Source organism: Macrobrachium rosenbergii, chromosome 14 (assembly GCF_040412425.1).
Source record: "Macrobrachium rosenbergii isolate ZJJX-2024 chromosome 14, ASM4041242v1, whole genome shotgun sequence".
NCBI classification, from domain to species: Eukaryota; Metazoa; Arthropoda; class Malacostraca; order Decapoda; family Palaemonidae; genus Macrobrachium; species Macrobrachium rosenbergii.
In genome coordinates this window covers 8,001,149-8,024,266 of record NC_089754.1, presented here as the reverse complement: position 1 = coordinate 8,024,266, position 23,118 = coordinate 8,001,149, and positions in this window count along the sequence as shown.

Here is a 23,118-nt window from a genome sequence, read left to right as displayed (position 1 = left end):
TTTGGAAGCTGCTGGCTGACATAAAGCCAGCCTTGACATTACTGGCATTGCTCATTCTGTGTTCAGGGGACTCCAAGGAAGGTTTAGGAAAAGTTTCAAGCATATGTTTTTCACTCTGACAAAAAATTTTTTTTTTAGTTTTTAGGGTTCATTTTTTATGCAAAAGCCAGAGTTCTAATCTGGCAGCAATACATTTTTGAGATGTTGGTGGTAGGCACTACTTATCTAGGGGATCAAACCTTTTGTGTTCAAAACTCGGAATAAACACTCTGGGCTCCTGCTCTACAAGAGTGAGGAACAGTGTTGGAGAAACTGTAGGATTTGGAGCGAGGATTGGATTGCTCCCGGGATCAGCTCTTGGCCCATTTATTTTCAACATTTTGATAGATAACATGATGGGGGAGGTACGAAAGACAGTGCCATGGAGCATTTTTTATGCAGACGACTTTGTGCTGTGTTGTGTGCAAAGAGGAAGGTTCTGTAGGGGAAGTTGGAGAGGTGGAGAGTAGTACTGGAGGATAGAGGAATGAGGATAAGCAGGTCAAAGATAGAATAAATGTGTACCACCACTGAGGGGGATGGCAGGGAGAGTATAAGGTTGGATGGGAAAGAAATAGAGAAAGTAGACAAGTTCAAATACTTAGGGTCTATAGTAGAGGCTGGTGGAAGAATGGGTGAGGAAGTAAAACATAGGTTACACGCAGGTTGGAACAATGGAGAGCTGCCTCTGGAGTCCTTTGTGACAAAGAGTGCCACTAAGACTAAAGGGCAAGTTCCTTGAGGGAGTGGTGAGACCACCAATGCTGTATGGTACAGAAATGGCAAGTACGACAAAGACAGAGAAGAAGAAACTGGACGTAGCAGATATGAGAATGTTAAGACATGTCTGGTGTAACAAGGGACGATAGGAATAGGAATGGGTATATAAAAGGGTCAACAAAGGTGCTTGAAATATCGAAGAAAGTGCAGGAGGGGAGACTGAGATGATACAGACACCTACTGAGAAGGGAAGACCATATTGGAAGGCATGTTTTGGAGATGGAAATGCAGGGTAGAAGATGACAAGGAAGACCAAAAAAGAGATGAGAGATTGTGAGGGATTTCGTGAGGGAGGAGGGACTTTATATAGCAGACACGCAGAAGGTGGATGGAAGTGGCTCATCCAAATCAGATACCCCGTATAGAAACAGGACTAAGCTGTGAAGATGAAGAATCCTTAAGGGATAGCCTAGGCCAGTCCATGTGTTTAAACGAAAATTCCTACCCATCAGTCTTCTTCATTGTTATTTTCACTACATTATTTTGTGCGTATCTTGCAAACTGTAGTCCCTGGCCTTGCTCAATATCTAATAACCTAGCATTCAGAACTTTTCTTTAAACTCTTCCTCACAAACACTGAATGGTCGTTGGTATAGTGGTTAATTTTGGCATTCTACTTTTATATCGGAGTTCCCGCCACCTCCCAGGGATCGAGACAATTTCTTGTTCTGCATTATGGTCAGTTACTCACGCAGTGTTGGGTCTGTGGTGGGGGTTGGGAGAACCTGGTTGACATTAGCCCGAGCACCTTAAGTGGTGGAGAACTGAAGCAAAGCAATTTTAACTTTTTTGTGCTGTACTAGGATGTTATGGTCATCCAAGAATAAAGAACAAAAATAACAGTTTCATCATTTTCAAACAGACAAAGAACTTCATCAGAAATGCTACAAGAATGATCCACATAAATACTGCTGTAAGTCATGTTTGCAGTTTACAATTCGAATGTAAGGATTTTCAGTCAAATTTGAAGCTAAAAGATACTTCCTTAATTGCACATAAGTACATTTTAGAAAAAATGGAAAAAATTTTATTGTAAGACTCGATATATAACTAGGAAAATTAAAATTCCCATAAGTCTGAAAGAGGTCGAGAATCATTTTCTCACTTAGAAAATATGACAGTTCACCATTTATAATGATGATATTCAGGAAGACAAACAAGAAGTCAATAAAAACACACATCACACAGCTAAAAAGTTCCGTAATTACTGTTTCATACAGAATGAACCAGAGCCAGAAGAAAGCCCTTGGATCGAAAATGTTACAAAATACATGGAAATTGATTTACCCGCCTAGTGAGTTTCTGCTCATTTGGAAAAATATTATATCATTCAAATGAATATCAGAACAGCCTCCTAGTGCATAAGTTGTCAAACACCTTTAGTGTCATGCAATCTGTATTACAGGTTGTTCCTGATGTTAACTTTCCAAGAAAGATATAACTGAAATTCCAGGCCAACTCAGATGGTATCCACCATGATCTTATTGAGCTTAGGTGGAGTGGTATTTGCAGAAGCCTAGATATTACTGAGTGTTTAAATGATCACCTCAAAACTATTACCAAAGGGGCAATTCCTTCTAAAATCCTCAAGTTCTGTCTTATAGATAAACCATGGTTTAATGCACTAAGTAAACTTGACAACCATGAAAAACTAGACGCTTATCATTTATGGAGGAACAATCACTCGGAACTTATGTGGCGTAATTACATTGAGCTTAGAAGTCAAGCTCAGGTTGCCTAAGAGAGAACTTGTAATGAGGGTGTGAAGGAGCTCTTGGTCTCCAAGTGTGATGATCCTCACGTCTCACTCTTTGGATTTGATTCAAACATGCCTCACCTCATAGGAACTGATGGAACTGGTGTATATTGCCCTGAACAGAAGGCAGAACTTCTGGCTTAAGTCTTTTAAATGATTGCCGATTGCATTGCCTCTAACATTACTACTTTTCAAAAGATTAGCTGGACTTGTAAGTTTTCCTTCCGTTTGGAGGAAGGGAAAAATTGCAGCATTACCCAAGAGACTAAGTCCATCCTCATGCTCCTCAGAATATAGGCTGGTTTCAATGACCCCTGTTTTATCTACGGCTTTTGAGAAGGTGCTCTCTAAGCATCTTTATAAGTTTGTTGAAAATAATGACCTGCTACCAGTAACTACAGTTTGGGTTTCATAAAGGCCTTGGTACTTGTAATGCACTCTTGTCAATAACTACTTTCTTGCAGAGTGCTTTTGATGAGGGTGCACAGTTGCGCATGGTTGTTTTAGATTATCAATATTTTAAATTAATTTTTAATGGGCAGAACCCAAAGGGTCTGTGCTGATAGCCAATACAGTTGTTTTAGTAAGGTAATTTCAGGTGTTCCTCTCGGTAGAGTTTTTGGACCTTTGCTATTAATTTTCTATTTTAGTGACATGTGGAAGGTCTGAAGAACAAACTGATTGCATACACCTATGATGCTACTCTTCTAGCTGTTGCTCCTTCTCTGCACCTTAGGTTTGTGGTTGCAGAATCCTTGACTAGAGATCAGGCACATATTCATGAGTGGAGTAGGCTTTGGGGCATGAAGCTCAACCCTTCTAAAACTCAAAGTGTGATAGTTAGTCTATCCAGAACCCTTGCCTTCCCATCCTGATTTGCATTTAAATGTCAGTGACTCTCTTAAAGCTTCTAGGTGCACTTCTGATATGAAACTGACTTTTGCATACACTAAATACTGGTTACCGTGTGTGTTTTTTTTTTTTTTAAGTTGGTATCTTGCAGAAGTGTCTTCGAATGTTTTGTGATGAAGAAATTGTATGTGTTTTAATTCTTTCCTTCGTCAGTGTTTAGAATACAGTTTTCCAATGTGTTCTTTCATCAAGTTTATTTTTCAAACCCTTAATGTTGACTTATGGGACAGATGCAAAGTGAAATCATCAGGTCTGTTGCATAAAACGTACTAAAACAACAAACACCCTCTGCATTCTTCTTTACCTGACCTAGCTGTTTTTGCTTGCAACACTAGGCAGGTTACTGCTGCAAGTAGTTCAACTTCCTAGCATCAGGTTTAATACTACTTTTTGCTAGTTTTAACTTGGCTACAACTAAAATCTGGAATAATTTGCTTAGTGCAGTAATGGAATCTTCTCATCTCATAAGTGAGGAGCAAATTCATTCCTTCTCTTTGCCGACTCCTGAATTCAGGTGTTTTGATTTTGATTTTCTATTCCATCACATATTTAAATATTTGCTTATCACCTTTTCCTATAACTTATCTCTCCCTACAGACAAATTTCCCTTTGAAGCCCTCTTGGGTTTATAATCTGTTGACTATGCCCACTGGGGTTTTCAGCTGAAGATTTTAAGGTTTAAATTTCCAATAGGGCAGGACGTTTATAAACTCAACATAAGTTTCATTAAGACATTCACTCTCCCGCTCCCCACCCCGTAAAAAACAAATTTCCCCTCTCTCCCTTAGATGATGACATTGCAGGATTTAAGAAAATGTTTCCTATACCAATATGAAATTTATTTTGACCCTATTAAGGATTTATGATTCTATGAAATTTAGCCTTAACAGACTAAATTTCATTTCTCCAGCACTGTACAAAAAGGAAGTTGGAGTGGTTGAAGAGCATGATGAAGATATCTAAAAAAATAAAGATGAAATACCAGGATCTAAAAATGGAACTAGAAGAAAACACCACGGCTGCACAAAAAAAGTAATAATAAGAGACGCTGCACAACAAGATAGAAGAAAGGAAGCACGAATGGAGTTTGGGAAAAGGGCTAAAACGTGGGTGCAGCTACGGCTGAAGGGATGATACAACACCATATAATAATGCCTATCCTACAGAGGTAACCCTAATACAGAATAAGATTCCTGTGTACTCTACCAATAACCTTAATTTTCCACACAGGTATGCTAAGCCATTAAGCATTAGCACACATAAAGAGAAATCTTAATTAGATGGGAAAGGAAATTATTCACTTAAGAATTTAAACGCTAGTACTGGTGTAGTTTCAATGCTTGAACAAATCTCACTGTTTTTGACTCCTAGACCTTATTTTAGAGCATGTACAGACTGGATCCCCATATAGTCCCTTGTTTTATTTCACATCGGGTGATTTTCTAAAATCTCATTGCTTAAGGCTCAATCACAACTGAAATTCGTGAAAGGAATTGTGCAACTTCCGTCCTTGTTGAGCACGATGACAACCAAAAAACCTTAAGGCTTTGTCTACAAGTGGGAAATCTGGGAGATAACTTGCAACAGGCAGGCATAAAATCAGTTCGAATTCAACGGGTCAGTAAAAAAAAAAAAAAAAAAAAACAGCGAAATTTGTTGGAAGCTAAGTTTTCTAGATAAAATCTTCCATCATACAACTTGCGACTTACCAGATTTCTGTAGCAATTTCTTGTAGACTGGAAAACAGCATGGTGAAATTGCTGTGGGTGGTTTTCAAGGGGTTCCATTAAAACAGGTAATACCAAGAAATGTTCCAATACACTTTAAAAACTGTTTTCACAGGAAGAAGTAGAATGGAGATACTATATATGTAATAAATGGAAAAAATATCACCAATAGTATTATGTATTAGGGTAAAATTACTTCCCAATTATATAAAAATAATCCAATTAAATGCGAGAAGACTGGGCTACCTATGGCAGACTGCACCCACCGATGTCAATATTTATGAAATGAGGTTAATTAGAGCAGCTTGAAATAATCTGAATAATACCAACATCATCCCTTGCGTTGCATCCATATTTTTAATTTTTTACTTTACCTCCACTCCCTTTTTTTCAGTCTTAAAGCTCGGAATGCCCGAAAGTGCCCCAGTGATTGCCTTAAACAGATTACCTAATTTGATGCAAGAAGTTCAAAGATTAAATGCAAACTTAAAATAACTATGGGGTAACAGCAGCTATAATTTGGATTACCTACTATTCTAAATTAAGAACAATCCACTTTGTACCACTTAGGTTTAGTTATGCGTTGCAAGTATTTTAGGGTTAAAGCCATCTTCGACTCAACCTTCCAAATTTTAAGGTAGTTAACGAACTATAGAACACACATACGAGTAGTCATACGCGAGATATTACTGATTCTATCTGTTCGAAATATTTATGTAAATACTAATTTTAAAAATTAAAGAATTTATAAAGTAATTAGTAAAATATATAAAGTATATGTAATAATTTCTTAATAAAAGCTGAAAAATCAAATCCTTTGTCTTCGAAACTAAGCAATTTTTTTTTTTAATGGTGTGACCAGAATCCCCGGGGGTTCACAGGATGTTGGTTCAAGACCGTATTTTCATTACGGCGCACCCAATCAAGAAATATTATGAAGTCGTTCAGCATGTTCTAAACCATCCTAAAATGAACTTTCTTGGGCAAATATCAATAATTCACGGATGGCTAAGTTAAAAGTGACAGGTAAATTTTCCGTCGCATTTTGATGTGAACAGCACGTCTCTCCGGTTCCCGTAAGGTGGCGCGTCGAGCGCCCGATAGATCGGATGCGGGAATTATAAACCTGGCAAATCATATGCCCACCGAAGTAGGTTACGCCCTACAAATACTATATTTATTAAATGTGACAAATCAGGGTGATTTGTTTATGCCCCATATACACACATTTCGATCTACCCACACAATGGGAGCATACACTGTAAATTTACCAACTGGTTGTAAAAACAGAGTAAATCAAGTAAATTATACGATGCTGGTTTTCATTTGGTAAAGGGATGTATGTATGTATGTATGTATGTATGTATGTATGTATGTGTATATATATATATATATATATATATATATATATATATATATATATATATATATATATATATATATATATATATATATATATAATTCATAAACATGGTGATCGACAATTTGAAATGTGTATAAACTCCTAATTATCCTCATTAGTGTGTCAAACATTTTAAGATAGCTAAGAATTCCAGTTCTAACAAACGTCTCATTATGATCAATGTATGAGCTTGGAAGAGCCTACTCAAATTAATGTTTTCTGAAGTATAACCGTGAGTTAAAGATTGACATTAAAAACACATTTGACTTTGGATATTTTTATTTGAAACCTATTTTTATATATATATAAAGAGATGTGGCATAATTTTCTACCTGCGCTACGTACCCTCGGTTTCTGTAACATGTGGTCGGCACAGGGCATTTATAAAGTCAATAATCCCACACATTTACATACTGGCTTTAGCAACATCCAGGAAAGCTGGCTTAAAAGGCGAATTGTTATAGTGTCGCGTTGATGATCCGTTTTCTATGATAGGCTTCTCTCGGTCTTTAATTCTTGTCATAATTCTTGCACATGTTGCAATCAACTAGCTACTGATTATTTTCCGGTAGCACTATTGCAACAACGGAAAGATCCAGGAAAGGCCCAAACTTCTACAGTTATGTGAGGGTCGATCACACATACAATTTTAAATTTACTTTACATTTAAGGGTGGATGTAGGGGAGACTCAAGAATATAAGGAACAATTATCAAACGAGGTTCACAGTCATCCTCTACCTGAGCAAAGGGGGGACGGGGGCTATGACTAGGGGTTCATTTTTATTTCCGCGCTAATTACTACATTCTCTCTACTTCCTCTTCCAAAATACACTCACTTCGGCAATGCTAAATGGCTTGCTTTCACTAGGAATCATACACTCAGATGAACTCACTTTCTGGACTTTCTATTGCCTTAGTCAGACAGAATCAATTATCTTCCTCTTTTCCCCACTTTTCTTGACAATGGACCATCAAGGACTTACAGTAATACTGCTGGGTTTACAAGGAAAACTGTTCATAAAAATTCACAATTCTTCAACACACTTTTACTCAACTAAAGTACAGAATGGAATTGATGACTTTATGATTACTATAAATAATTTTGAATAAAAGAGAACCAAAAACCAAACCGCACAAAAATCACATAACCAAACAGACATCACTTATTGGAATTAAAACAAGTAAAAAATCTGCCGAAGTTTCTTTGGCGCAATCGAATTTTCTGTACAGCCGCTACAAAGTATAATCAAGGCCACCGAAAATAGATCTATCTGTCGGTGGTCTCGGTGTAATGCTGTAAGACCGGCGGCCCATGAAACTTTAACCACTGCCCGGTGGTGGCCTGTCCTATATCGTTGCCATACGCACCATTATGGCTAATTTTAACCTTAAATAAAAACTACTGAGGCTAGAGGGCTGCAATTTGGTGGAGGAAGGATGATCAACATAATTTGCAGCCCTTAACCTCAGTATTTTTTTAAGATCTGAGGGGAGACAGAAAAAAGTGTGGAAGGACAGACAAAGCCGACACAATAGTTTTCTTTACAGAAAACTAAAAATGAGGAAATTATCCCTCACAACTACCTTGAAAGCAAAACACTCATCACTGGTTGACAACAGTATAGGAAACAGCACTAACAGGACTAATGTGTTATTGTTGTAATTAAAATGCTATACCAGAGGAAGCTCCAGGATGGAGGAGGAGGGGCAGGAGCAAGGCTTGGATATGCAGGGGGAACAGATTCTGGGAAATCTTCAAAAGTATTTGCTGAAGTCTGCCCTCCACAACTTCACAGATGGTTGGAGGGACATCACCATGCAGACCTTGAGAATGCATAGAATCATATCCTGAAAAAGGGAGAAGGCTTGATAGACTACCAAGGTTTCAATGGAGACTACTTTCATGCCCAGCTCATGAAGGTAAGAGACACTGTTCTCCAGGAAGATGTACAAGAGTGGCTGGATGATGATAGTGCCAAGCCTGGCTTCCAGCTGATGTATAACAAGATAGCTGCTGCAACTGCTGCTGTTGAGATAGAGGAGTAAGCCCCTTAAATCCTTTTTTTCAGGCAAAGAGCCTGACCAGGATCTTTATTTCATGTTTGGCGAAGTGCTGTGACTAATCAAATTGTTTAAGTTGGACCATGTGGATTTAAACCGACAATAGAACGTCTCACCTGTTGTGAGCAAAGGTTTGAGCTTGATAACTTGAATGGCATAGCATCAGGCGCTCCTCGAATGAAACATTCCACTTCCAGACACCCAAGTGTGTAGATGTGCCCTCAGACACTCTTACTTTCGCCGCCGCCAAAACTCGAACAATGGAGGTAAGATTTTGAAAACGTGTTTGCTCACAGATAAGACAATTGGTGATCATTGTAAAGTTATCCAGAATAGTGTACATGACTGCTGACGCCATGAAAAACTTGTGTAAAAAAAAGTGCAGTGTAATCATCCAGCATGGGCTGAGCGCCTGTTTCATGGGAAACTACATTTCACCAAACTCAACTGGTACTGGATGTTGTGCCCGGTTTAAGGGAAACCGTGTTCCACAAAACTCAGCCGGTACTGGATGTTGTGCCCGGCTTAAGGGAAACCGAGTTCCACAAAACTCAGCCGGTACTGGATGTTGTGCCCAGTTTACCGTGAAGTATGATTGATAATGAAACATGCCAAACCGGATGCTGTGCCCATTTACTTTAGTGAATTTACGTTAGTGAATTCGTACATTTTCGTGAACTGAATGCTCTGGATGACTCTAATAGTGCTCTTGATTACTGTATTGATATTTAGGACAGAACATTCTATATATTAATAATAACCATGAAATAGCAGACTTTTGGGCAAAAATTTTTCTAAAATTCAATATTAGTATCAATTTTGACTAGTTATAGCATCAGTGCAGCATAATTATAGTATAACTAGCTGACCAACCCGGCACTGCCCGGGATAAGTCTGAATAACTGATAAACTCTCTCTCTCTCACTTTTCCCTCTTTCTCCTCCCTAACACCCCCTCTACTTTCTCTTTACCTCTCTTTCTCCTCCCTAACACCCCCTCTACTCTCTCTCTCTCACTTCCTCTCCCTCTTTCTTTCTCTTACTCTCTCAAACTCCAACCCTCCCTGCCTCTTTCCCTCTTTCTTCCCCCGAACACCCCCTCTACTCTCTCTCTCACTTCCTCTCCCTCTCAGTCTCTCTCTTACTCTTTCACCTCTCTCTCTCTCTCTCTAACCCTCCCTGTCTCTTTCCCCTTTCTGCTCCCTAACACCCACTCTACTCTCTCTCCAATCCTCCGTCTCTTTCCCTCTTTCTTCTCCCTAACACTAGTTCCTCGTTAGACGAGTCGGTAGAGTTCTCGGCTAGCACTCTGCTAGGCCCGAGTTCGAGTCTCCGGCCGGCCAATGAAGAATTAGAGGAATTTATTTCTGGTGATAGAAATTCATTTCTCAGTATAATGTGGTTTGGATTCCACAATAAGCTGTAGGTCCCATTGCTAGGTAACCAATTGGTTCTTAGCCACGTACAATAAGTCTAATCCTTCGGGCCAGCCCTAGGAGAGCTGTTAATCAGCTCAGTGGTCTGGTTAAACTATGGTATACTTAACTTTTTTCTCCTTAACACCCCCTCTACTCTCTCTCTTTGTGTCACTCCCTTCCCAACTGCCAACCCCCTTTGGTGCCACTGATGTCTTATCCCCACAGTATTCTCAAGTCTATAGGCATAACCAGCCCCATTTCACTGGCAGAACCAGCCCCGTTTCGGGGAAACCTTTCCACCCCCACCCCTTTTGGTGCCCTTTGGTGCTGTGATGTCTTACCCCCACAGTGTTCTTTCAGAGATAGTAAGTCATATGTATACCAAGTTTGGTGGAAGTTGCTCGATGCATTTCAGAGTTACTCTGGAACATACATACATACATCCATTTTTATGTATATGGATTATAGCATGAATATATAGTAACAATCACCAAATATGTACAACCATTTTTTTAATCATAATTATTTTTAATTATATTATAATCATTATGACTTCATAATTTATTGTGATTATTTGCTTGCTCAAACTAGCAACTAACAATTGCTCCTTTCTTTCTCTTTTCAGATTGGAACCTTCTATGGTGTCACAGGTGTTACTGTGTTAGGGGGTGTTTCCCAAGTGACCCAATCATAGTGATGAGGACAGTGCCGAAGAATTTGAGGACACTGATGTTGATGACGACAACCCTGATTACCAACAGCATGTCAAAACAACTTTAGCTGAAGATGAAGTTGAAGAGAACAGAAAGGTAAATATTTTATTTTTCATTTGTGGACCTCATGCTAATGTTCCTCTTCTCTTATATTCACAAGAAATATTTACTGTTCTTCCAAAAAAAAAAAAAAAAAAAAAAAAAAAAAAAAAAAAAAAAATATAAAATATATATATATATATATATATATATATATATATATATATATATATATATATATATATATATATATATATATATATATAGGATACAGGAGGACAGCAAATCAGTCAGACATATCAAGGATTGAGGGCAGTGGAAACAGACTGGTACATAAAAACATCTTTATTTTTGCCGACGTTTCAAGACAACTAGTCTCATTTTCAAGGCTGCAATAAAAGAATAAATATTGAGAATACATATAAAATATACTAAAATCTCTTTAAAAAACATTTGTACATAACCATAGTTTATGCGTTGCTGGGGGTACCAACCTATATAGAAGGGAGAAGGAGGGCGACTGGAATACGGGTAAGTGAAAAGCAAGGAAGACGGTTACGACAGGTAGAGAGGGGTGGAGGAGTTTTGGGCATTCAACAATGGTACTGTCTGTTTGATAATTAACGATTCCAGAATAGAGAGTGCTAGCTCGGAAGAGGCCCTTGTAATGATTTTAAATTGATCGTATTCAATGTTATTACCACATTTTTTGGCATGCTCCCTGATATTTGAAAATTCAGGATTACTTAGTTTATTGCCCGTTCGATAGCTCACACCTTTGTGAGAATCGGCGCGAACCTTAAGAAGTCTTTGGGTGCAACCCACGTAAGTTCCTCGAGAACACCGAGGACAATCATATTTATATACTACCCCAGACGTCATAAGGTCGCTTAAACGGTCTTTAATACTGAATAAAGAACCAATTTTCAAAGGATTCTTTGAATTAGATTAATTTTGACGGCTCCATAATGCCTAGAAATAATTTGAGAAAGCTTTTGGCTAAAAGTTTTATCATGTACAAATGGAACACTGGCATAGACTTCAAGTTTGGGAACAGTTGGAATCTTGTACTTTGGCATGAAGTTGTCCTCTAATATTTTCCGCACATATTGAAAGAATAAGTTTGATGGAAAATAATTGTTGGTGAAAAAACAGTGTAAAAATTGTATTTCCTTATTAAAAACATGCCAGTTCGAGGATAAATGGAAGGCTCTATATAAAAGAGTAGACAAAGCATTTAGTTTAAAATTAAAAAAACAGCTACTATAAAAGTTGAATCCTAAACCAGAAAAGTGGGTTTCCTCCAAACACTCGTGTTAAAACAGGCTGATTCTCGTGAACTGAGACATCTAAAAAGGATAATTTATTATCCTGTTCAACTTCAATACTAAATCCGATGATTTAGACGATTCTTGAACTTCTGCTGTGCTGGACACTGCCTTTATTTTTAATAACACTGCTTTTAAACAAACTGATGGGATGGCGATGGGTTCTCTCTGGGCCCAACGTTCGCAAATATTTATGTGTCACTTCGGAGGAGCAGTTGCTGGACAGCTGCCCTCCAGTATTTTCCTTTATTCTTAATAAAGGTATGTAGATGATACTTTTACCTTGTTTAGATCTCGGTCTGATGCTGAAGCATTCTGATTTTGCCAACAGTGAGACATCCGAATATAAATTTAGTATTGAAGCTGAACAGATAATAAGTTATCCTTTTTAGAAGCGTCCTCAGTTTCACGAGAATCAGAGACTGTTTTAACACGAGTGTTTGGAGGAAACCCACTTACTGGTTTAGATCCAACTTTTATAGTAGCTGGTTTTTAATTTTAAACTAAATGCTTTGTCTACTCTTTTATTATAGAGCCTTCCATTTATCCTCGAACTGGCATGTTTTAATAAGGAAATACAATTTTTACACTGTTTTTTCGACTCAACAATTATTTTCCATCAAACTTATTCTTTCAATATGTGCGGTACTATTAGAGGACAACTTCATGCCAAAGTACAAGATTCCAACTGTTCCTCAAACTTGGAAGTCTGCTTAGAAACCTATTTGTACATGATAAACTTAGCCAAAAGCTTTCAAATTATTTCTAGGCATTATGGAGCTGTCAAATTAATCTAATTCCAAAGAATCCTTTGAAAATTGGTTCTTTATTCAGTATTAAAGACCGTTTAGCCTAAGCGACCTTTTATGACGTCTGGGGGTAGTATAAATATGATTGTCCCTGCGTTCTGAGGAACTTACGTGGGTTGCACCCAAAGACTTCTTAAGGTTCGCGCCGATTCTCACAAAGGTGTGAGCTATCGAACGGGCAATAAACTAAGTAATCCTGAATTTTCAAATATCAGGAGCATGCCAAAAAATGTGGTAATAACATTGAATACGATCAATTTAAAATCATTACAAGGGCCTCTTCCGAGTTTAGCACCTTCATTCTGGAATCGTTAATTATCAAAACAGATAGTGTTCATTGTTGAATGCCCAAAACTCCTCCACCCCCCACCCAGCTGTAACCGTCTTCCTTGCTTTTCACTTACCCATTCCAGCTGCCCTTTCTCTTTCTCCCTTCTATAGGTTGGTACCCCAGCAACGTATAAACAATGGTTATGTACAAAATGGTTTTTAAAGTAGTAAATTTAGTATATTTTATATGTATTCTCAATATTTATCTTTTATTGCAGCCTTGAAATGAGACTAGTTGTCTTGAAACAAGCCCAAAAATAATACATGTTTACGTACTGTATTCGTTTCACTGCCTCAATCCTTGATATATATATAGATATATATATATATATATATATATATATATATATATATATATATATATATATATATATATATATTATATATATATATATATATATATATATATATATATACATATATCACTGAAGTGTACCATACCTGGTTATTGCACAACCAATCACAGATTTCAAAAATATACCCTACTTCAGCTAGATACCTGAACTCATAACAATAAGAATTATGACTGGAATACTCTGAAGGTAACAGTGATCCCTAAAAAGCTCATTAATCCCATGAAAATCAAACAGTGTTTATCAAGACTAGTGTGAGGCATCAACAATTGTGAACAAGAAATATAATTGGTGAAATAGTAAGTATCATTCCATCAAAACTTCAATTGTTTCTGTCTTAATTCACTTCAGCAAACTAAAGGAACAAAACATGTTTATCACTTTATCTTGATGCACATAATCAATCCTATTCACTGGTGGCTAATAAATGAAACACTGGTTTTTTAAAAAACATTAAATACAAAAATTCTTATTGTTAAATTCAAGATTTATAATTAAATGCAATCTGAAAATTTACTATTACTTGAAAACAACACAAAAAATTAATTAATTCTTGAGTTAAATTAAATTATTAAACAAAACTAAATCACAAAAAACTTTAATTTACCAAAAATTTAAGCAAAATTTAAACTATCAAGAATTACTCAAGATTTGAAAAGAAAATTCAATAAATGAAAATTAAATCATATGCAATGTTAAATTATCAAGAAATATTTAAAATAACGCTATGTAAATAAATGATAATTACCAAAATATAAAGGTGAAAATCAAGATGATTGCAAACACAATAACACACAAAAATACACAAAGGATTTATATATAATAATTTCACCAAGGCAAAAATTCTCTCAATATACCTTATTATACCATGGTGATAATAAGTAAAATTCACTTTACCTTACACAAACTTGTGAAAACCTTGGCAGAATCATGCACCTGCTTTGATATTCATAAAAGACTTTGTTAAACATCCCAAATTTTACTTCCACACCTAGCTCCAAGCTAGGATACATTTCTAGTAGACCACACCAACACTTTTTACATTAATATTTTCTCTTTGAAGAGAGAGACAGTGAACCAATATGAACGTGTCTCTGAAATTTGAATGAATAAATCTGAGGATTCAGTATGAAATGAAAACAGTCATATGGATGTCATCTAATTAAAACGTTTTGAACGCTAACAATCAGGACAATACATGACGTAATCAATCAAGACATGTACTTTTACTCTCAAAGGGCATACACGATCAGAGCAATGTGTGAGACAATGCAAAACTTTCATCTTATTCTCGTATGAAACAAAGTTTTTACAGAAATCCTAACGTGATCAGACAGATTTCAACTGGCTCATTATGATTGGCATGTTTTCAAAACAAAACAAAAAACCCGGTGGTTTCAGAACAGAGCAGCGATTGTTATTCCTAATCTGCCAGTATCAACTCAGCAAAGCAGCCTCTTTATCTGAACTGATGACAGATAAAACATTCTGGTCTAGGAACTCTAATCTCTCTCCTGCTACTACTCCCATTATCAAGATAGATGTTATTATTCTAAATTACGCTGTTAAGCTATCTAAATCATTAACTCTTTTGAGATCTCACACCACTGCATATGATATTTCAATAATTACTACCATTACACATAACACATGATAAATAGAAGAGTAAATATATCAAAACTATAGGATGATATACATATTACAAAGCAACATCATGAAAATATATTATATAAATACATACATACATATACACACACACATATATATATACACATACATACACATACATACATATACAATATATATATGTATGTATATATATATATATATATATATACATATATATATATATATGTATATATATATATATAATATACATATATATATTATTATAAGGTGTTATAATATGTATAACCATTTTATAAGTGTTTATATGTCTCTGGGTGAGACTTTGGATAAGTTTAGTTTACAGATTCGCTATTTATTGTCAAGACGCGATTTTAAAATGCTCCTTTTCTTTGCAGATGTTATATATCATGTAAGCTACAATACTATGGAATGTTTTTCCCTTTGTTTAATATATGGAATTGTGTCACCACATCCTGTTTATGGAGAGAGGGTAAGGAGCTATAGCTTCCATATTTAGCCCAGTCTTGTAACTTCAAGATTCTTAAAAGAAAGAACCTCTTGTATTATCATGATGAGCTGTCACCTAATCGGTGAGTTTTCCTATTATATGTTTGAGAGTCTGTATGCTTAATGTATGGTTATTAGCTGTGTCGATGCTATTCTTTCGTAATCTGAGAAAGAGAAATTATGGCAGCGAGATAAGTGGAGTTGTTTTGGGTCCAAAGTGCCGCTTCCATTGTTTTTGCTCAGTGTAAGTCTCCACAAGAATTTGGTTTAAAATATATTTCTGCTTATCCCTGAACCGAAAATGTCCATCGTGTAGATAAGAGATGGGCAGCGCTTGGAGCCTGGGCCTATTTCTCCTCTTCTGAATTTTAGAATTTTGTGCATTCTGTAGAATAAGGAATTAGTGTTCTGTGCATCTCTGTGTATTCTGAGTATTCTGAAGGGTTTGTTGGAGCAAAGCACAGTGCTTTTCCAAAGACAGTCAGTCTGCTGGTGAAGTGTCCCAAGAGCACTTTCTCTCTCTCTCTCTCTTCTCTCTCTTCTCTCTCAAACCCATTAAATCACAGATTTCAAAAATATACCTCACTTCAGCCAGATACCTGAACTCATAACAATAAGAATTATGACTGAATACTCTGAAGGTAACAGTGATCCTTAAAAAGCCTATTAATCCCATGAAAAATCAAACAAAGTTTATCAAGACTAGTGTGAGGCATCAACAATTAACCCTTAAACACTTATGCGGGGTGCATATCACCCCACGAAAAAAATAAACATTGGCAACTCTGCGCTGGTAGCCACTAGTAGTTCAGCATTCCTTGCTGGGTTAGTCCCAAGGTTGCCCTAGGAGGGGGTGCACGTGTGTGTCTGGTGGTGTTCTTGTTGTTGTTGTTATTCTTGTTTTCGGTGCAGCACACCCTAATGTTAGTGTTCCAGTAATAAGTCATGGGGTGACCCACACCCACATATGTGTTTTAAGGTGTAAATGGGGTGTATAACACCCCACTTTATGACAAACCTGGGGTGGTATACACCCCAGGTTTGTGTTATATGGTGTTATACTGGGGTCCATCCCACCCCAGTTATATAGTTTTGTACTATATTGCTTATCCCAATTCCCTTAGTAAGTGTTAAAATTTTTGCTACTACTACTTCTACTACTACTACTAATAATAATAATAATTATTTACATTTCTTTCCAGGCATAAATAAATGTGTTTCAGGTTCTATTTACAATAAAACAAACAGACAATAAAATCAGTGGAATTCTAAAATAAAAGTGATGCATGACAGTGATTATGATAATTATTTACATATCTTTCCAGGCATAAATAAATAAGTTTCAGGTTCTATTTACAATAAAACAAACAGACAATAAAATCAGTGGAAGTCTAAAATAAAAGTGTCCCAAAACTGTGAAAATGTCAAAGAAACAAATATTAACAGATGATGAGTTAGAACATATGATGAATGCGACTGGTGCCTTGTCAAACTTAGATGAAGATGAGGAGGCAATTGATAATGAAGGACTTGGAACCAACATACATGATGATGAAATGACCGCTAGTGATGAGGAGGTGGAGGATCAGGATCAGATAAAATAGAGTTGATGTATGATAGTGATTGTGATAAGGGATTATGTCCCGTCATTTAGTGATAGTGAGTCCAGTGACAACGTTGAAGGGTCAGAGGATGCTGAAAAAGACTGAAGAAAAAGAAGATAAAGAAGAAAACTACCAGAAAACATGTAGCACATCGACCCCAAAGAAAAACCCGTATTGTTGGACCAAACCCTGGAATCTATCCAGTTGATAGTACCTCTTCCACCTTAGTTGATATACCTTCTCCTTCTTCCCCTATAGCTGGACCTAGTAATGATGTGTCTCTTGCAGCCAACTCTTCTTCTGCTCCCCTTCCACCCCTGCAGCCAGTGGTCGGGGAGACGTAGGAGACAGGCTGAAGTTGATGTTCCAGTTCCACCTATAGTATCGTTTGATACTGCTACTTTGGATGCAAAGCATGGGTTCAGATGGTGTACCCGTCCACAGTTAAGTACCAATCGTGCAGCCAGAAACATTGTCGCCGATGACCCGACCAAATGCTGAAGCACAAGCTTGTCATTCCCAGAGGAGTGCTTTAACTTATTCCTGGACGATTCATTTCTGGGTATAGTCTGTCAGTGGACAAACAAGAGGATGGAGATTGCAGCCAGTAAGTACAAGAAGAAAACATCAACACATAAAATGTGGAACGGGAGGAGCTAAGAGCATTCATTGGGGTGCTAATATTTTCGGATGCCAAAGGATAGCCATATGTCAATCTGTGACATGTGGTCTGTTGAGATCGGTCGCCACTTTACTGCTGCTATATGTCGCAGGCTCGTTTTTGAGTTTATTCTTAACTGTTTACGCTTTGATGACCCACAGACAAGAGAGATGAGAAGAGAAACTGACAGATTTGCACCTATCCGGGAACTATTTGATAAATTTATGGAGAAGTGTAAGGCACTATACACCCAGTGAGAATCTGTGTGTTGATGAACAGTTGGTAGGATTTCATGGAAATTGTTCATTCAGGATGTACATCCCAAGTAAGCCCGCCAAGTATGGCACAAAGTTGGTCAACATAAATGACTGCAAGAGTAAATACCTGCTAGGAAGTATCCATTACCTCGGAAAGGGATAATACGGCCTTCAGCTGGGTAGGACTGGGCCATTATTATACTAAGGAGCTCACAAAGCCATACCACATGACAAACAGAAATGTGACCACAGATAATTGGTTCACCTCCGTGGACTTGTCGCTGATCTTCTGCAAAACTGTGGAATGACCTTGGTTGGAACGTTGAAGGCAAACAAGCGAGAACTACCAGAGAAGATAAAGTCCAAAGATAATCGTGAACCTGGATCAAGTGCCTTTCTCTTCACAAAAAGAGATGACCCTGGTTTCATATGTGCCTCCAGTAGGAAAGCCGGCTAAGAAGTTAGTCCTCTTGCTCTCATCTATGCATAGCCAGCCAGTCCTGCAAGAGAACGGAAAACCTGAGATCATAGAATTTTATAACCGCACCAAAGGAGGAGTTGATGCATTTGATGGGATGTGTGCCCTGTACTCCTGCAACCGGAAAACTAAAAGATGGCCACTTTGTATCTTTACTGGATATTGAATGCTGCTGTTATCAATGCAAAGGTACTGTACATAGCACACCTAGAGACGACAGGAGTTACCAGGTTTCCAGAACGCCGTGCTTCATGCCACGTCTTGCAAGATCATTCATACGACCATGGGCTGAAAAGAGGTTGTCGAGTGCCAGTCTCCCACGGAACCTAAGAACATTGATAACTACTGTCTGCAAGACTTCATCAGTAGTCAACACACAGTACCCAACTGGCCAAGTACTTGCCCAATGTAACTACCTCAGGTACGCTGTGCTGAGTGCCCCGCTCTCAAGACCGGAAGACACGATCAGGTGCTTGAAATGTCAACGACCTGTGTGCAAATCCCACTTGTATCCTACATGTACAAGCTGTCTTGAGCTTGTGGTAGTAATTACCTGTATTTCATTTGTGGCCACTGTATATATATATATATATATATATATATATATATATATATATATATATATATATATATATATATATATATATATATATATATATATATATATATATATAACAACATTGAGCTATATAACATGATATATCATACACATCTTTAATACACCCTCTAAACATCAATTACTTAGTATTTAGTAAGTTTTCAGAGGAGTAACAGTGATAAGATCAAAATATCATAATTTTACTGTGCTAAATTTTGACCCTTTTTTGTCTCTCCATATTACAGTGAGATGTGGTGCCAAAATGCTGAGGGCTGCTGTATCCTACATGTACAAGCTGTCTTGAGCTTGTGGTAAGTAATTACCCGTATTTCTTTTACGGCCACTGTATATATATATATATATATATATATATATATATATATATATATATATATATATATATATATATATATATATACATATATATATATATATATATATATATATATATATATATATATAACAACATTGAGCTATATAACATGATATATCATCACATCTTTAATACACCCTCTAAACATCAATTACTTAGTATTTAGTAAGTTTTCAGAGGAGTAACAGTGACAAGATCAAAATATCATAATTTTACTGTGCTAAATTTTGACCCTTTTTGTCTCTCCATATTACAGTGAGATGTGGTGCCAAAATGCTGAGGGCTGCTGAGGGGATGGAAGAAGGATTCATTTCACCATGGCAGGGAAGCCCGTTTCTCTAAAGAAATTTTTTTTTATATATATATTTTTTTTTTTTTTTACGGAAAAATTGAAAATTCAAAGTTTTTGTATTAATTTTTATTACAAGAAATTTTTTTCTTTTTCATTTTAGTTTACCCATCAAAAGAAAGCTGAATAAGTCTAGTTTGTGTTTCATATTTCAAAAATAAGATTGCATGAAAGGAAAACTGAGTTTTATTGATCCAAAGATTGGGGTTAGCTACACCCCAGGTTTGTGATAGTGTTACTAAATATACCAGAATAAAAGGGGATCATTCCATCAAAAAACTTCAATTGTTTCCCTGGTCTTAATTCACTTCAGCAAAACTAAAGGAACAAAACATGTTTATCACTTTGCCTTATGCACATAATTAATCCTATTCACTGGTGGCCAATAAATGAAACACTGTTTTTTAAAAAAACATTAAATACAAAAATTTATTGTTAAATTCAAGATTTATAATTAAAATTTGCAATCTGAAAAATTTACTATTACTTGAAAACAACACAAAAAATTAATTAATTCCTGAGTTAAATTAAATTATTAAACAAAACTAAATCACAAAAAACTTTAATTTACCAAAAATTTAAGCAAAATTTAAACTGTCAAGAATTACTCAAGATTTGAAAAGAAAATCTCAATAAATGAAAATTAAATCAAGTATGCAATGTTAAATTATCAAGAAATATTTAAAATGCTATGTAAATAAATAAATAATTACCAAAATATAAAGTGTGAAAATCAAGAGATTGCAAACACAATAACACACAAAAATACACAAAGGATTTATATATAATAATTTCACCAAGGCAAAAATTCTCTCAATATACCTTATTATACCATGGTGATAATAAGTAAAATTCACTTTACCTTACACAAGCTTGTGAAAACCTTGGCAGAATCATGCACCTGCTTTATATTCACAAAACACTTTTTTGTTAGGTGCCGTTACCACCAAATTTTTACTTTTCCCATACTCAGTTCTCAAAAACTAAGATTAACACTAGTGACCACACTAACACTTTACATTAATATTTTCTCTCTTTTGAAGAGAGAGACAGTGAACCAATATGAACGGTCTCTGAAATTTGAATGAATAAATCTGAGGATTCAGTATGAAATGAAACAGTCATATGATGTCACTTCCACCAAAACGTTTTGAACGCAATCAGGACAATACATGACGTAATCAATCAAGACATGTACTTTTACTCTCAAAGGGCATACACGATCAGAGCAATGTGTGAGACAATGCAAAACTTTCATCTTATTCTCGTATGAAACAAAGTTTTTACAGAAATCCTAACGTGATCAGACAGATTTCAACTGGCTCATTATGATTGGCATGTTTTCAAAACAAAACAAAAAACCCGGGTGGTTTCCAGAACAGAGCAGCGATTGTTATTCCCGACCTGTCAGTAATTAACCCAAAGCAAAGCAGCCTCTTATCTGAACTGATGACAGATGGCACATCTGGTCTACAACTCTAATCTCTCTCCTGCTACTATTCTATTATCAAGACAGATGTTATTAATTCTAAATTACGCTGTTAAGCTATCTAAATCATTAACTCTTTTGAGATCTCCCACCACTGCATATGATATTTCAATAATTACTACCATTACACATAACACATGATAAATAGAAGAGTAAATATATCAAAACTATAGGATGATATACATATTACAAAGCAACATCATGAAAATATATTATACAAATACATACATACATATACACACATATATATATATATACACATACATATACAATATACATAAATACATATATATATATATATATATATATATATATATATATATATATATATATATATATATATATATATATATATATTATATATACATATATAATTACATATATATATTATTATAAGGTGTTATAATATGTATAACCATTTTATAAGTGTTTATATGTCTCTGTGAAAATTTTGATGTTTTGCTTACAGATTCGTCATTTATTGTCAAGATGTGATTTTAAAATGTCTTTTTCTTGCAGATAAGTTATATATCATGTAAGCTTACAATACTATGGAATGTTTTTCCCTTTGTTTAATATATGGAATTGTGTCACCACATCCTGTTTGCGGAGAGAGAGGGTAAAGAGCTTATAGCTTCCATATTTACCCAGGTGTCTTGTAACTCGCACTAAAGAAAAAGAACCCTCTTGTATTATCATGATGAGCTGTCACCCAATCGGCGAGTTCCCTATTATATGTTTGTTCTGTATGCTTAATGTATGGTTATTAGCTGTGTCTATGCTTATTCTTTCGTAATCTGAGAAAGAGAGAATGAGGAACAGTGAGATAAGTGGAGTTGTTTTGGGTCTAAAAGCGCTTCCCATTGTTTGCTCAGTGTAAGTCTCCACAAGAATTTGGTTTAAAATATATTTCTGCTTATCCCTGAACCGGAAATGTCCATCGTGTAGATAAGAGATAAGGCGCTCTGAGCTCTGGCCTATTTCCTTCTGAATTTTAGAATTCTTTGTGTATTCTGTAGAATAAGGAATTAGGTGTTCTGTGAATACCCTATGTGTATTCTTGAGTATTCTGGAAGGGCTTGTTGGAGTTAAAAGCACAGTGCTTTTCCAAAGACAGTCAGTCTGCTAGAAGGGTCCCTAAGAGAAGCATCTCTCTCTCTCTCTCTCTCTCTCTCTCTCTCTCTCTCTCTCTCTCTCTCTCTCTCAAACCCATTATATACTGAAGGGTTACTGTTTGTAAAAGCTCTGTTAAACTCACCCCAGGAGTGTGTTAATTTTGTAGAAGGTCATCAGGAATATTGTTTTGTGCAAGTGTTGAGATGTATATAATGGTGTAATAATTACAAAAGGTAATGTGGTGATTACTGAGTTTGTATTGTTAAGAGTTAAAGTGATATTCTTGGTAAAAGAGAATTGTTATTTTGAATAAGTCTTAGTGCCTTAACAGTGTTTTCCATAAGAAAGTCTTAGAAAGACAGTGTTTAACTTTTTCTTTTTATAGGGAAA